The 14258-nt window shown below is 42.2% G+C and overlaps 2 protein-coding genes across 3 annotated transcripts in view; one reads left to right on the forward strand and one right to left on the reverse strand.

The window, feature by feature from the left end:
- The window catches only part of LOC113404953 (adenylate kinase 4, mitochondrial), a 70739-nt gene extending 65750 nt beyond the window's left edge, over window positions 1–4989 (reverse strand). Inside the window, exon 1 of the mRNA XM_026655691.1 lies at window positions 4917–4989. The gene's annotated coding sequence lies outside the window, so the exon portion shown is untranslated. The remainder of the gene's footprint in view (window positions 1–4916) is intronic.
- Window positions 4990–9959: 4970 nt separating this feature from the next.
- LOC113407185 (tyrosine-protein kinase JAK1-like) overlaps window positions 9960–14258 on the forward strand; it is an 87018-nt gene continuing 82719 nt past the window's right edge. For both annotated transcript variants that reach the window (XM_026655315.1, XM_026655316.1), the window contains exon 1: window positions 9960–10180. The gene's annotated coding sequence lies outside the window, so the exon portion shown is untranslated. The remainder of the gene's footprint in view (window positions 10181–14258) is intronic.

A 14258-nucleotide genomic window follows, 5' to 3' on the forward strand; every position in this document is an offset into this window, starting at 1 on the left:
AATAGCATTTTCTATTAAATTCTGTAGTTTCTTAGAATAATTTCTATAAAACCCTATTGGTTTCATTCCAATTATATTCCATAGAGTAAGATACAAATCCAGAAGGCACCAAAGACCTGAACAAAAGAATCTCACCTTGTACAAGGCCAAAGAGAGAGCCTATGGATAAAATTTTCAAAAGCACCTAAGTAATTTAGAAGCACAAGTCCTATTTTCAAAAATGATTTAGGCACTTAGGCCCTTGTATACTTTGAGAATATGGGCCTAACTCCCATTGAAATCTTTCTTAAAGGGCTTTGAGGATCTGGGCCTAAGTTTAATTGAAAGACTTGGGCTCCTAACTCACTTTTTAAAATTGATGTAGGATCCTACATCACTTAGATGCTTTTGATAATTTTACCCTAGAATTCTAGGCATTGTTACACCTGGTCTCTCTTGGGCACTAGCTATACAGATAAATTCTAGTTGAAGCCCATTATGCATTCTTTCCATTGGAATAATATTCTGTTTTTGTCAGCTGTTCACCTTCCATTTGGCATTCAAAGCTCCTTTTTTGTACCTTCAGAGTTCAGGGGCAGATAGAAATATTTCCAGCTTCATTGGCTGTGTACTGGAAACAACCACTGACTGCAAAGCGTGAATAGTAAGTCCAAATGTTAATAAGCACAGAAGGCAACCTAGGAAGACTGGTCTCATCACCAACATGAAAAGTAGTAGCAAAGATTGGCAGGAACAAAAGGATGAGCAGTGAAAGCATCAGCAGTGCAGTCAGATGATACAGGAGTGAGTCTGACTATAGGAAGAGAGCTAAAGAGATGTGGTGTCATGGCCTTAACTGGAAACAGGGACTGAGTTCTAATTGTAAACCTTACAGAACATCTGTGGATTTGTGTGTCATAACATCTCTACCTCAGTTTCCCTACTAATAAAACTGGAATAATATTTCTGACCTGCTCTTCAGCAGTGTTGTGAGCATTAATTACATAATATTTGGAAAGTGCTTTCAACATGAAAAGCACTGTACAAATACTAATTATTATTTATACGATTTGAAAATGGAGGTAGACTAGTCAGTTTTACTATCTGGGCCTTTTTCATTAGGTAGCATAAGGTGGCAATCTTTGGGCTGCAAACCCTGTAGGGCTGTGTTTATAAGATGTGCCTGTGTTGAAAATGTTTCACTTACCCTTTTTCCCTATCCCTTCCTAGCTTCTGGGGGAAATGGGGATTAATTACAGGAGCTCAACAATTTTCCTCTCACACACAACCAAAGATATAGAAATCCTTGTTGGATCAAAGGTCTCCATAGGAGCTACAAGCAAGGCCTTAAGGAATCACACATTTTTTTAAGAGCACAGGCTGAGTATCACTGATTTAAAAGTTTCAGTCCCAGTGATGTCAGGCTGATATTTAACATGTGTACCAAGCAAAAGATTTCCCTCACTGCCACTGATTAAACTCCACACACCAGGGATTAATGTGGGGCATCTCTTGTTGAAAATAAAACATATTTCTAATGGCCATAATCAGGAAATGAGGAAACATGCTCAGATGAAGCTGCACTTTAATAGCAGTATCATCAACAACATATTAATAGCATAGCACTGCATGTTGTTCAGCTTGTATAACCTGAAGATGGAGGTTGGGATGAAGATCCCAGGAGAGAGGGGGTATCCTCTCCCAGGGAACTTTTTGAAAATGCCTGCTTTGTGCAATATAGATTATTCTGAAGGTTAAAAACAAGTTATCAAAAGTTTTTATAAATCATTTCTGACAGTAACAAGCAATCAATATCAAAGAAGGAATAAACTCCATCAGGGCAGTGACATTATCCAATCTTCTCTTGAAGTGGAGGGTCAGGAGTCCCCACTAACACATCAGTGATTAAAGTCAATACTGTCATGCCCATTTAAATGGATGGAGACTCTGGCCCTTTAAATGCATCAATTGTACAGTTCCCACACAGCAATAAAGAAAAGTGATCAAACTACAATAATGCTATATATCTAAGAAAAATATCAATAATATTTTAAAAGTGACATTTTCTGACTCATTCTCACAGGTGGAAGGAAGGGTAGTTTTTAATAAGTATTCTTCATTATTTTCATAAGAATAAATGAGGACTGCAGAAAGTAAAACACTTACATCTGGCTTGTAAATTGCAATTTACATAGCCTTAACTGTGCCAGAAATCAGTCATCTTCCTCCACCTTCTAGTTTAGGGCCCGGGAGAAAGTGAGGATTTAGTTGCCCGGGATAAAGATGAAGTTTGGTAAGAAGGTAAGCAAAGAAGCTCAAGGAAGAATGATGGAATGGAGAAGTGGCTTCTGTGAATACTTGGCAGAGGGCTGATCATTGACAAAAACAAAACCACAAAAGTCACACCAGAAGATGTGGATGTGCTAATCTCACTAACTGACTTAAGTAGTGTCAGCTCATACAGATGGAGGGAGTATTGGATAATAGCATACATATTTCTGTTTTTTTACACTGGGAGTGAGTTTTTGGGCCTATTCTTGCATGCCTGGTCTCACACCCACAAGTTTGGGGGAGGGATAGCTCAGTGGTTTGAGCATTAGCCTGCTAAACCCATGGTTGTGAGTTCAATCCTTGAGACGGACACCCAGGAATCTGGGGCAAAATCAATACTTGGTCCTGCTAGTGAAAGCAGGGGGCTGGACTCGATGACCAAGGTCCCTTCCAGTTCTAGGAGATAGGATATCTCCAATAATTTATTTATATTGAAACCAACGGGCATTTTGACTGCAAAAGGAACACTGAATTGGAACCTTACTTTGTGATAGATATGGAGCGGTGACTGCCATTGTTTGCAGCACAAAACATACAAGTAATAAATCCAATAGAGAAGTGATGTGCGTAATTGGAGTATTAGATTCAGTTTCTATTTGGTATTTTACAGTGGCAAATACATGAAGTGCTTAGTGGATCAAATATGGAACAAAGATCCAGGAAGTCAGAGTGGGAATAATTTATTTTAAAATATACATTTTCTATAATTTGATTCATTACTATTCCCAGACCTGATCAGAATTTTTTAAATACTTTTTTTTCCAATCAAAATTTGGCCTTTTTTCAAAAGCAGATTTTTTGGAAAAAATCTCTAATTTTTTCAAAATTTTCAGTTACTAAATTATTTCATTGGAAATTTGTTTAATGAAAAAATAATATGTAACCTGTTGGTATTTCTAAGAAATGTTATCTTCCATTTCATTATATTGCCCCCATAGAACATCTGACTGGTCAGCTTAGGCACACGGTAGGTTTATTTTTATTTTTTTAATGGTTCATTAATTTAAAATAAGTAGGGTTACCATATTTAACAAATAAAAAAAGAGGAACCTCCACGGGCCCTGGCCCCACCCATTTCTCCAGCCCCACCCCAACTCCGCCCCTTCCCCGCCCTGACTCCACCCTCTCCTCCCTCCCATTCCCAGCCACGCGAAAAGGGCTGCCCAAGCGCTACCGGCTTCACGGTTTGCCGGGCAGCCCCCAGACCCTGCGCCCCTGGCCGGCGCTTCCCCAGCGCAGCTGGAGCCCGGGAGGGGAAGCGCCCAGCCAGGGGCGCAGGGTCTGGAGGCTGCCCGGCAAACCATGAAGCCGGTAGCGCTCGGGCTCTGGGCAGCCCCCATGCCTCCGGACCCTGCGCTGCCAGAGCCCGGGAGGGGAAGTGCCCAGCCAGCGGCTGGGGTCCGGAGGCAAGGGGGCTGCCTGAAGCCCATAGCGCTTGGGCAGCTCGGCTCTTAAACAGAGCCGAAGAGTCAGGGGAGAAGCAGAGCAGCCGCGGGAGGGGAAGTGCCTGGCCGGCCTTTTTCCGGACACGTTCGGCTTTTTGGCAATTCCCCCCAGACGGGGGGGGGGGGGGGGTTTGATTACCAAAAAGCCGGACATGTCCGGGAAAATCCGGACATATGGTAACCCTAAAATAAGTATTTTTAGTTGAAATATTCAATGTTCAGAAACACAGAAAATTAAAACCAGGCCATTGCAAAATACAACGGGATGAAAAGTGTTTTCAGATTTGTTGAAGTTTCCAGATTCTGTCCCCCAAACCAACTATTTTTCCCCCCCACCCAGGTCAAATTAATCATCATGTAGAAAATTAGCAATAGGAAAAATGAGAAGTCTTCTGAGGCCAAAGTAGATACAATATAAAGAATCAGAGGGGGTAGCCATGTTAGTCTGTATCCACAAAAACAATGGAGGAGTCCAGTGGCATCTTAAAAACTAACATTTTTATTTGGGCATAAACTTTGTGGGTTGAAGAAAGAAAAAAAAAACATCACTTCTTCAGATGCAACTGAAGAAGTAGGTTTTTTTACTCACAAAAGCTTATGCCCAAATAAATCTGTTAGTCTTTAAAAAGTGTCACCGGACTCCACAATATAAACAGTTAATTTAAATTATTCTTACATCCCCCGCTGCCATTTACCATGAAGAATCACACCGTGATTATTCCATTCCTGCAAACACTTACTACCAGGCAAAGAAACGACTACTGCTGTATTTACAGGGTCAGTCCCTGAAATTGCGGCTCTGAAAACAGTGGGCATGCAACGCACCACCGGCCACTCGGCTCTGAAATGGAGGCAGCTGATTAACAACTGGTGAGGCCGGGGAGCACAGATTTTAGAGGGAATAAACTAGCACTTTAGGGGATGTAAATAGAATGGGGAACAGCTTCACCTACATAATTCTTCCTATTCTTAGATTTGAGGCTATCTTTAAGCACCCCAGCGATGGCAGACGCGGCTAAACATGGCTGGGACTTTTGGGGGGACAGACGTTCAGTCCTCCGTTTGACATTTACTTCTAGCTTGAACTTCTATCACCCCACAAAACGTCGAGCAAAGAACGAAGTCCGGGGCACGTATGAAACCTGATCTATTCATCTGTACCAAATCGATACTTGATGGGAATTCCAAGCTCTTAGGTCACAGCACAGCCAGCGGGATTCCGCTTTCGGTAAAGCCCGTCCTTCTCTGCAGCTGCCCCCACACACACTTTCTGGCAGTTACGTAGCCTTTTAACACAGCCTACTGCTCACGACAGCCGGGTGATTGCACTGCTGCAGCCGCTGGGTCCTACTGTTCAAAGGGTTCACGCCTGGAGCTGGGATTTTTATACCACCAGAACTGTATTTGCTGGTTAGCCAAGAGAGGGGGCACTTCTACAATTCTGGATCCAATACAAAAGAATTCGGGCGGTGGGCACGGCAGGTTCATTCCTCTCACCATGCTAAGGCCCAAATGTGGGAGGCATAAAAATAAATTATTCCTGCAGGGAACTTCAAACGCTGTAGAATGTATTGTAGTGTAAACAACTCTTCTGGAAAGTCACCTTTATGATTATTTCACCAAATTTGTGTAGCAACATCCATCAGAATTAGGGATATCTGAAAGGTAAGCCAGGGTGACTTGGTTTACTGAAAGATAGAAGTGTTTGTCTTGTACAGTAAAGGCCAAACTTATTACACATCACAATTTTCTTTACAGAAGTTAAGGTGTGATCTACAATATGTGGGAATGTAGACCTACATTTTCAAAGTTATCTGCCATACTTCAATGCACCCAGGATTCAGAATCTTTGTGGAGAAGAAAAAATACATGCAAGTCAATCAGTAACATCTGAGATCAGAAAAAAACTATATGCAGGGTAGATATTGAATCCACCTTAAGCTGATGTCAGTCAGATGTTAAAATCTTTTCCTCCTTTTGTTGCGAAATAAACAAGGATGTTATGAGAAGACTTGTAATTAAATTTATTTAGCATAACTGATTAAATAGAGAGGAAGACAAACAGAATTAGACCCCTGATACAGATAGAAATACAAATTCCCCTAATTTGGGGATTTAAAACATACAGTCAAAATTAGTTTGTTTGGGGGTTTTTTAAGATTGCAATAAAAGACACATTGGAATGATGTCAGAATTAAGTGCTTCTTAGTTCATGAACAGTATGGTTCCAATTAAATATATATATATTGATTACTGGAATATAAAATATGACTGCTCCAATGTGCAGTGATGTTTCCCTTATAATTGAGTAATCTTCCAGTAATTCTTCTGCAATACAGTTATATAAAGGAAGTCTATTCTACAGAGTATACCCTTTGGTAGATTAAGGACTTTGGGTCATTTACAAAAGTAACAGATCAGAATCAAAGAGAGAAAGCTGAGGCATGAGAAAGATATGTTACATTTATTATCAGTCAGATATATTTGGCATCCACTTTAGAGTAGTGAATCTTTGTCACTAAAGCATGTTCTGTTGAAATACTGGTACATAAAAGTGCTCTCTTTAACATGAGAGGACCTTGACAAAGATATTTTATCACTACAGTCTGGTTAAACTAAAATAAATTACATGAAATTACCACCAAACTTGTTTAATGTTTGGAGTTACTGTAGCCCAAACCCCTGGGGTGCCAGTAGCATGCCCAGTAGATGTTTCAGCAGGATATTGGTGGGTCCCAATATCCACTCAGATACATGGCTAAGGAAAAGGTTTTTACTACATCTGGCAGGAAAGAGGAAAAGTTGCAAATGCTCTAGGTAGAGAGGCTTAAACAGTTACAGTTCAAGTGAGCAATAGTGGTTCTGTTCGGGTCTCTGGGGCAGTCCAATTGAGAGCCAAGGCTCTTCAGTCCTAGTGCCTGGGATTTCCTCTCCAGTACAGTCTCTATTCCAGCAAATAAGCATTTGCAGGTTTCCAATCCAGGCTCAGTTAGTGGCTCTCATTGGGACCCCAGAGCACTGGTTCCCTGTCCATAAACTGTTGTTCCCCCATAAATTTCACACAGATCTGCACCCAGCTGTGATGTTCAGCAGTCACAGCCCATTCCACATGCGGCTCTGTACACAGATCCTGGGGCGTCTCTCCAGCTCCCTGCTGCCATGCTGCTCCCTCTCCCAAATAGAGCCCAGCTACTTCTTGGTTCAGAATCAGGACCTTTCCCCTTACCTGGCCAGGGACATGGCTAATGGGAAATGTAGTTCCTGTTTAGCCAAGAGAAAGGGGGATGTACAGTGGAGTGCTGGGAGTTTTAGTCCCCTGCTGTGGAGATCCATCACATTTGAAAGAAATCAGTCTTATCATGGCATCGGCTTTGGGCAGATTTTTCAAAATGTCACGTGTATGAACCAAGGAAACCAACACAAAAATAAACAGCAGTTTGTGGCTTTATGTAAGACTAGCAAAAACAAAAAACCAACAAAAACCCCGTTTGATTAAACTGGGGCTTCAAGGTTTTCCTTATTCAAATGTATTACTTCCATGGATGCTGTTTCATCGGAGCATGAGATAGTTTGACCTTCCAATGAAGAGATTAATTAAATTAAGAGGTATACTAAATTATCTCTTTGGGACACAAATGAACACACAACTCCCACTAATGTTAATGAAACCTACGTGCCTAACTCTTGTGTAATGAGAGACAAAATAATACTCCTAAAAGAGGAGGCAAAACTACCATCCTGTGTATGCTAAAAATATGTTTAATTTGGAGTTGCAAAGATTATATAATTGAGTGATTATCTCACTCTCAGTAAGGTGAGAACTGAAGAACTGCTTATAGCTACTTATTTATAAGGTACACCAAAAGAAGCATGCACCATCAAACTCTACTTTGGGGGGGATATATAAGAGGGGACTACTCATGGCCATTGCTTACATTCCTCTCTGGAGAATAGAAGATAATGGTGGCCCGGTCTTCCATTTAGAAATCCTAGTATTCCACCTCCATGAGCTTTCCCCCAAAATATAGACACCTTCTCCCCATTCAAAATGACCCTTTCCATGCGTAGTTTCCCGTGCCCATTTCTGAGATGTTCGCTTTGCCCCCCGTCTAGTTCCCAATCCTATGCATTCTTCCTAAGAGTTGCCATCCGCCCTGCTCCCTCCATTGTTCTGAGAGGCATCTTTTGCCCCATCTCCAATGGAGGGAGTGAAACATGGGTGTCTTCTTATAGCCTCATCCTGTCTTCCTAATCTAACTAGGGACTTCTCACTGGCTGATCTTTGGGATCCCAGTCCCTACCCCAATGAAGATGGAGGATATAGTAATTCCCCCAGTTTCTGTGAAGTAAGAGTAAAAGGGGTGTGTGAACCTCACCTAGTCTGATCCCCTCCCTTCAAGATGAAAAGAGGGTGGCCTTTTAAGATTAGCCCCGTCTCTCCCACAAGCCCCCACACACTATAGCAAAGTCTTGTGGGGGCTAACTTAAATGAGGCTCCAACAGTGAGCTGGGTCTACAGCATTCTCTGCTGCTGGTTCAAATCCCTACAGTTACACTCAACTCTGTGCTTGTTGAATTTGTTCTGATTTTCTTTAACAGCTTAGTTTTCAGGATTTGGGGATTGTTAGGAGTACAATGTTGGTCCTGCTCAGTCCTGGTCTCTAATGATAGCGGTTTTTTTCTTCAAAAGCTCAGATGTTATATTCTTCAGTTCCTTCAAGAGCTTTTTTTCAGAAGCTCAGATATTACATAGAATCATAGAATCTCAGGGTTGGAAGGGACCTTAGGAGGTTCCTTCAAGAACTTTTGGATCAATCCAGCTAGCCTAGGTGCTTTAGGCCATTTAATTTCTCATTATGCTCTTTGATCTCCTTGATAAATCTATCCCTACTAGTGTCTACACTTCTGTAATTGTGAAAACAGCAACATTTCCTCATCATTGGCTATAGTAAAGACTTTATACTCATAGTTGTCCTCTATGTCACCTGGTGGTCTAGCAAATGCACAGACTTGCTTATGAGTTTCTTGTTTTTTATTTACTTCTCTTTTTTTTGCTTTGTATCTTTGCATATTGATTTTTTAAATGTCACTTTATCCTCCATCTTACTTGTCAGAGTTTGTGTTTTATCCTATTAACACCACTTGAGATGGTGAAAAAGGCCCAGATAGTAAAACACCACTTGGGATGTATTTCCATTTTTAAAATGGTCACTGGTTCTCCATGTCCACTGAAGGTAAAGCAATGGGGTTGAATCTGCAGCACCAGCAAGGGAGATTTAGGTTAAATATTAGGGGAAACTATCTAACTAAAAGGATAGTTAAGCACTGGAATAGGCTTCTAAGAGAGGGTGTGGAATCCCCATCGCTGAAGGTTTTTAAGAACAGGTTGGACAAACACCTGTCAGGGTGGTCTGGGTTTATATGGTCCTGCCTCACTTCAGGTGGCTGGACTAGATGACCTCTCCAGGTCCCTTCCAGCCCTGCTTCCATAATTGTTATTAGTTGAGGCTATTTTGTAATAAACTATTTTTAGCAACCTCTCTTTGTCAGATCTTCCTGTCCTGTTACCTTCAGACTTTTACCAACCCTCATTTTCCACCTCCCGTCTTTCCATCTTGAAGTAGGATGTCGCTGGAAGGCTCCCTGCCAGAGCATTTCAGGCTGAATTATATGGAGTGACATATTGTTCATTAGTGACTCACTGGTGCACCTGATGAACCAACCTCCTGTGCGGGAAATACTCAACCCTAGAGCTCAAAAATCTCCCTGCTCCTCTTGTGTGCTGCTGTGCAAGGCTCTTTGGCCTCTGGGGAACCAGAGGGGACCAGCCTTCCCTTGCAAAGCCCACCAGGGCAGCCCCCAGGCTGTGCTCAGCGCCGAGCACCCTGTCAGCCCTCGGCAATCGCCCGTGGGCTCCTTATAGCTGCTTCGGCGGCCTCTTGACCCGAAAGCCGGACAGCCAGGGGACCGCCACCTGCGGGAGTGTCCCGGCTGGGGCTCCGGGCTCCGCCCCTCCTCGCAGCGGGCGATCCTGGAGGGGGGGGGCGTCCCTCCCCCACAGGCTGAGCGTGGGGGCTGAGGGTCTTTCCCGCGGCTGAAGGTGACAAGGGGCGGGGGGACAGGAGGAAAGGACAAGTCCACCTTAAGGCAGCGGGGACACGCCGTGCGCATGCGCAGGCCCCGCGGGACAGCCCGGGACTGAGGGAAACTGTCTGCGCTGAGCCCGGAGGAGACGAAGGTGCCGCGAAGCCAGCGCTGCTCGATCTTCCCCTCGCCTGCCCGACTCGCCTCGCGCGCCGACGTACCCGGGGCGCCCCTCGGGCCCGGGGCCATGCGGGGCAGCGAGTGAGCGAAGCGGGGCGGCCGGGCTCCCCCCTCCCTCTCCCGTCGTCGCCGCCGCCGCCTGGAAGCCGCACGCGGAAGCGGTGAGTGAGCCCGGGACTCGGGGCGCGACTGAGGCCGGGCGCCCCCCGGGCCGCGCTCGCTGCCCCATGGCGCGGGCTGCCCCTGGAAGCCCAGGCAGGGCGGCGTAGGGGGGCTCCCAGGGCAGAGCGAGCCTCCAGCTAGGGGTCCGCAGAGCGGGGGGCGCAGGAGTGGGGCTGCGCTGGGTGGCAGGGGGGGCTTTGGTGTGGCCTTGACTTTCAGATGGGAGATCAAGAGTTGAATATCTCCCCCTCCCTAAAAAAAAGCTGCCTTTGCAATTTGGATTTTCACAGCCCAGCCAGAAGCGATATGGCTGACATCCTGTTTATATCATGCAAGAACATCCTGTGTTCTCCAGGCGGTTGTATTTCAGGCAAGCCTCCCCCCCCTCCGTCCCTTAGTCGGGCTAGTTTTCACACATCCCAGTAACCAGAATGCAGCGAGAAGGATCAAACTTTGCCCCTGCCCCACTTCTGTGTGATATGCATAAACATTTAGGGATAATTAGTGCTGGGTGTTCGGTACTTATTGCAGTTATTCGTATTAATGCAGTTGATCTGGACTAGATGTGATACCTGCAGATGTGTACTTTAGGGAACATTTTGGGTGGTTGGAGGGGCAAGTAAGCTGTAACTCGTGGGAAATATTGACTTGGAAGATAAGCCATCCTAATAAGGGCAGGATGCATCAGAATACGGAAGTATACAAGTTGCAACGTTAGGCATGAAGTAGGAAAAAGGAACTGTTCTTTGCAGAAAGGAATAGGTGTGGTCCAGGTAGAAGCTCACAAGGGGCTCAACGCTTGACTGACTGTAAAGGCACCCTAAAAAGTGACATTTTAACATTTAGTTGAGAAGTTTAGATAAGAATGCAACCTATTAAGGTCTATATCTCTAAACTCTTGTGGGCAGGAATCTTGGTAGTGTTGACAATACCTAAGTTTTCTCATCTCTGAGATGTTTACAGCCTTCATACTCAGTTAATTTTCTGTTTGATGCCATGTGTATTGATGTTAGAAAAACCTGTTAAATTTGCTACTTCGTGTTACAGGTTGTGATAGTTGAAAGTGTTGAAATTCCATGTAAGAAAACAGTTTATCTCCTCAGTCCATAGGAACAATCAAATCATTACACTAGAGAGCAAAGTTATATCCTGCAAAAGTATCAGCACGGTTAGTGTCACTGGAAGATATCAAGATTGCACTATTTTGTAAGTGCTCATTAGTACTAGGAAAGATGTGTAAAAAATGGCACCTTTTTGCTCACAAAACCTGTCCCTTGTGATACTCAGGGCTTGTCTACACTTGAAAGTTAATTTAGATTAATTTTAGATTAGGTGAATTTATAGTGCAATAGCTGAATATTTTTTTAAAAGAATTTTTTAAAAATCTGTTAGCTGAAACAAAGCTATGAAAAAGATAAAAATGCCTGTTGATGCGAGCTGGAGTAGAATTTTACAAATGCAAGAATTTCTCGGTGGAGATGCACAAACCAGAAAGGACCCACATTAACTAATTTCAAGATCACAAGTCTTCCACAACTAATTACTCTTAGTTTTGGTTTGACCTATGCAGACTCAGGGCCAGATCTGGCAAATCCTATTATAAAATGTTTTCAGGATTGGGCCCTAGTTAGCATTGTCACTGCCAGTGTACCTTTTTTTGGTTAAAGAGAAGATGCTCTCTCCTGGCACCCTTCATAATCTCTAGTTTATTGTGCATTTGAAAGACAGTAACTATAAAGTGTCTGAATTAGCTCTTGTTGGGCAAGCATTGAGACAGAATGGCTGAGTTGCCTAACTGGCACATCACATCTGATCTTCAGCCCCATCCACGTACCTGCACCCCAAACATCTAACAGAATGAACTATCAGTGTTAGCAGTATAAACACTATAGTCAAGTTAGGAGGAGACTATTTTAAAAATACATGTACTAAGGGTGTAGTAGTAGACTATAGACGTAGAAAATGATTAATTATAAAATTAAAAAATTGTAAAATGTCAATCCCCATGCTTAAGTATATGGGGATTAGAACAGAGACTACATAGCTGTCTTTCAATATGAAAAATGCTTAAACTCAGTCTGGTTACAAATAGCACCAATCTTATGAAGGTTTAAGCGTACATTAGAATCCTTTATTTGAAAAATTGGGTGTTTGGTTGTATCCTCCACATTTTCAGTGCGTGAAGAACTATTTCAAGGCATCTATAAGCTATGCAGGACTGAATCTCCTTATTACCCAATCTACAACTAAGAGTTGGGTTTACACTGAGCTATGTATTACATTTGACCAGGTATTTTGACTGAGTTTTTCAACTTTTTTGTAATTTTAACTCCAGAGGCTTGCTTGGACAAGTTACATTTTCTGTACAAGAGACTTCATACAGGCTCTTCTGTTGTGGGGCAAAATCAAAGTACAAGTTCCCTGACTCTGGTTGAATACCATGACATATCTTAGATGCTGCTTAATCACTAGTGTACAATGTGCACTAAGTTCTATTGTGACCATATATGGGGAGTGGTAGGCACTTCCTCCACACGCTTTTAAGTGTGCAGGAAATTGCACCTTGAGCTCAGTTTGTACTACATGGCATTACATGGCAGGTGCCAATAAATACAAAGCAGATTACCTAGTCTGGAGCAGTACATTCATTCAAATAACTTTGGAAGATTAGAAAAAGAATTTAGGGTTCTTGTGTCATAAACGAGATTAGACTGGTATCAAATGTGGAATATTAAAATATCATTTGCACACATATTCCCACAGTTCTCTTTCTATTTTGCAAATGCCATCTACTTTCCAGTTGGGATTCACAATACTTGCAAGCAGGGTGGATTTGATTTAATGAAATTGATTTAAATCATGATTTAAATCACTAGTCAGGAAAACTCAATTTCATCATGAATTTCTACATAAAAGTGCATTCTTGTTGGTCGTTACAACCTTAATACATATCTTCACAACTCAGAGATAGATGTAGGTTTCATTTTTAGAAGGTACACACTATACATTTTTAAACAGTGTTTTATTTTGAAAACTTTTCAGATTAGTTTTAGGGCTATATCAGAAAATGAATGATTGTTTGGTTATTTATGAAGTCATTGGGAGGTGAACTATCTCCAATTCAACAGGTTAATCATTAATTTTGGAGGATTTTCTTGCCATGCTGTATTAGGAGGAGAACATCACCAGACAGACATTTAAATTAAAATTGGGGGGATAGCTCAGTGGTTTGAGCATTGGCCTGCTAAGCCCAGGGTTGTGAGTTCAATCCTTGAGGGGGCCGCTTAGGGAGTTGGGGCAAAAAATCAGTACTTGGTCCTGCTAGTGAAGGCAGGGGGCTGGACTCAATGACCTTTCAAGGTCCCTTCCAGTTCTAGGAGATAAAATAAATTAATGGAGATATCCTGTTTATAAATTGTTTTATTTAACTAAAACAACAACATTAAGTATTCTGGATTGTTTTCTTCAACAGCAAACATATAATATTTTAACAAAACAAGCATATGTCCCTCGCTTCTCACATTTATCTCCAGACTTGTTCTCCTTGTCCAGATCTATTCCACCCCCAACAATCTTCTATTCATTGAACTTTTTGAAACTTTTCACTTTTAGAGAGAGGTAAGGGATTGACTCTGTGTACACAAATTTGCAGAGGGACAATAGAGTTGAGGTCTGTTATTTCTCACCTCTATATATTAAAACCATTTTTGCTGTTAACAAACATGTTACCTCTGGAGACACAAATCCACAGTTTGAGAACTGCAAAACTAAGCATCTCTGATGGTATCTTCTAGACTGAGCACTGAGTCCCATTGGGTAGTAGAAAGATTAATCTAAATAACCTATACAGAAGCCTGTGGAACCGCTTAAGATTGGGTCCCTAATCTATGAACTATTGGAACTGATTTACAAAATTTTTCTTAAACATTACATGAATATATTATCTCATACTATAGAATTAGAATTTATAATCCCTATTCCATGATGAGATATCTTTGAGCAATAATGTATCTTAAGTAAAAACTATCTTTAGATAGTTTTTTTTCCCCTCAAAGCATTTTATAAAAAAAAAATCCG

This window comes from Terrapene carolina, unplaced genomic scaffold, assembly GCF_002925995.2.
Source record: "Terrapene carolina triunguis isolate 2854851 unplaced genomic scaffold, T_m_triunguis-2.0 Scaffold210, whole genome shotgun sequence".
NCBI classification, from domain to species: Eukaryota; Metazoa; Chordata; order Testudines; family Emydidae; genus Terrapene; species Terrapene triunguis.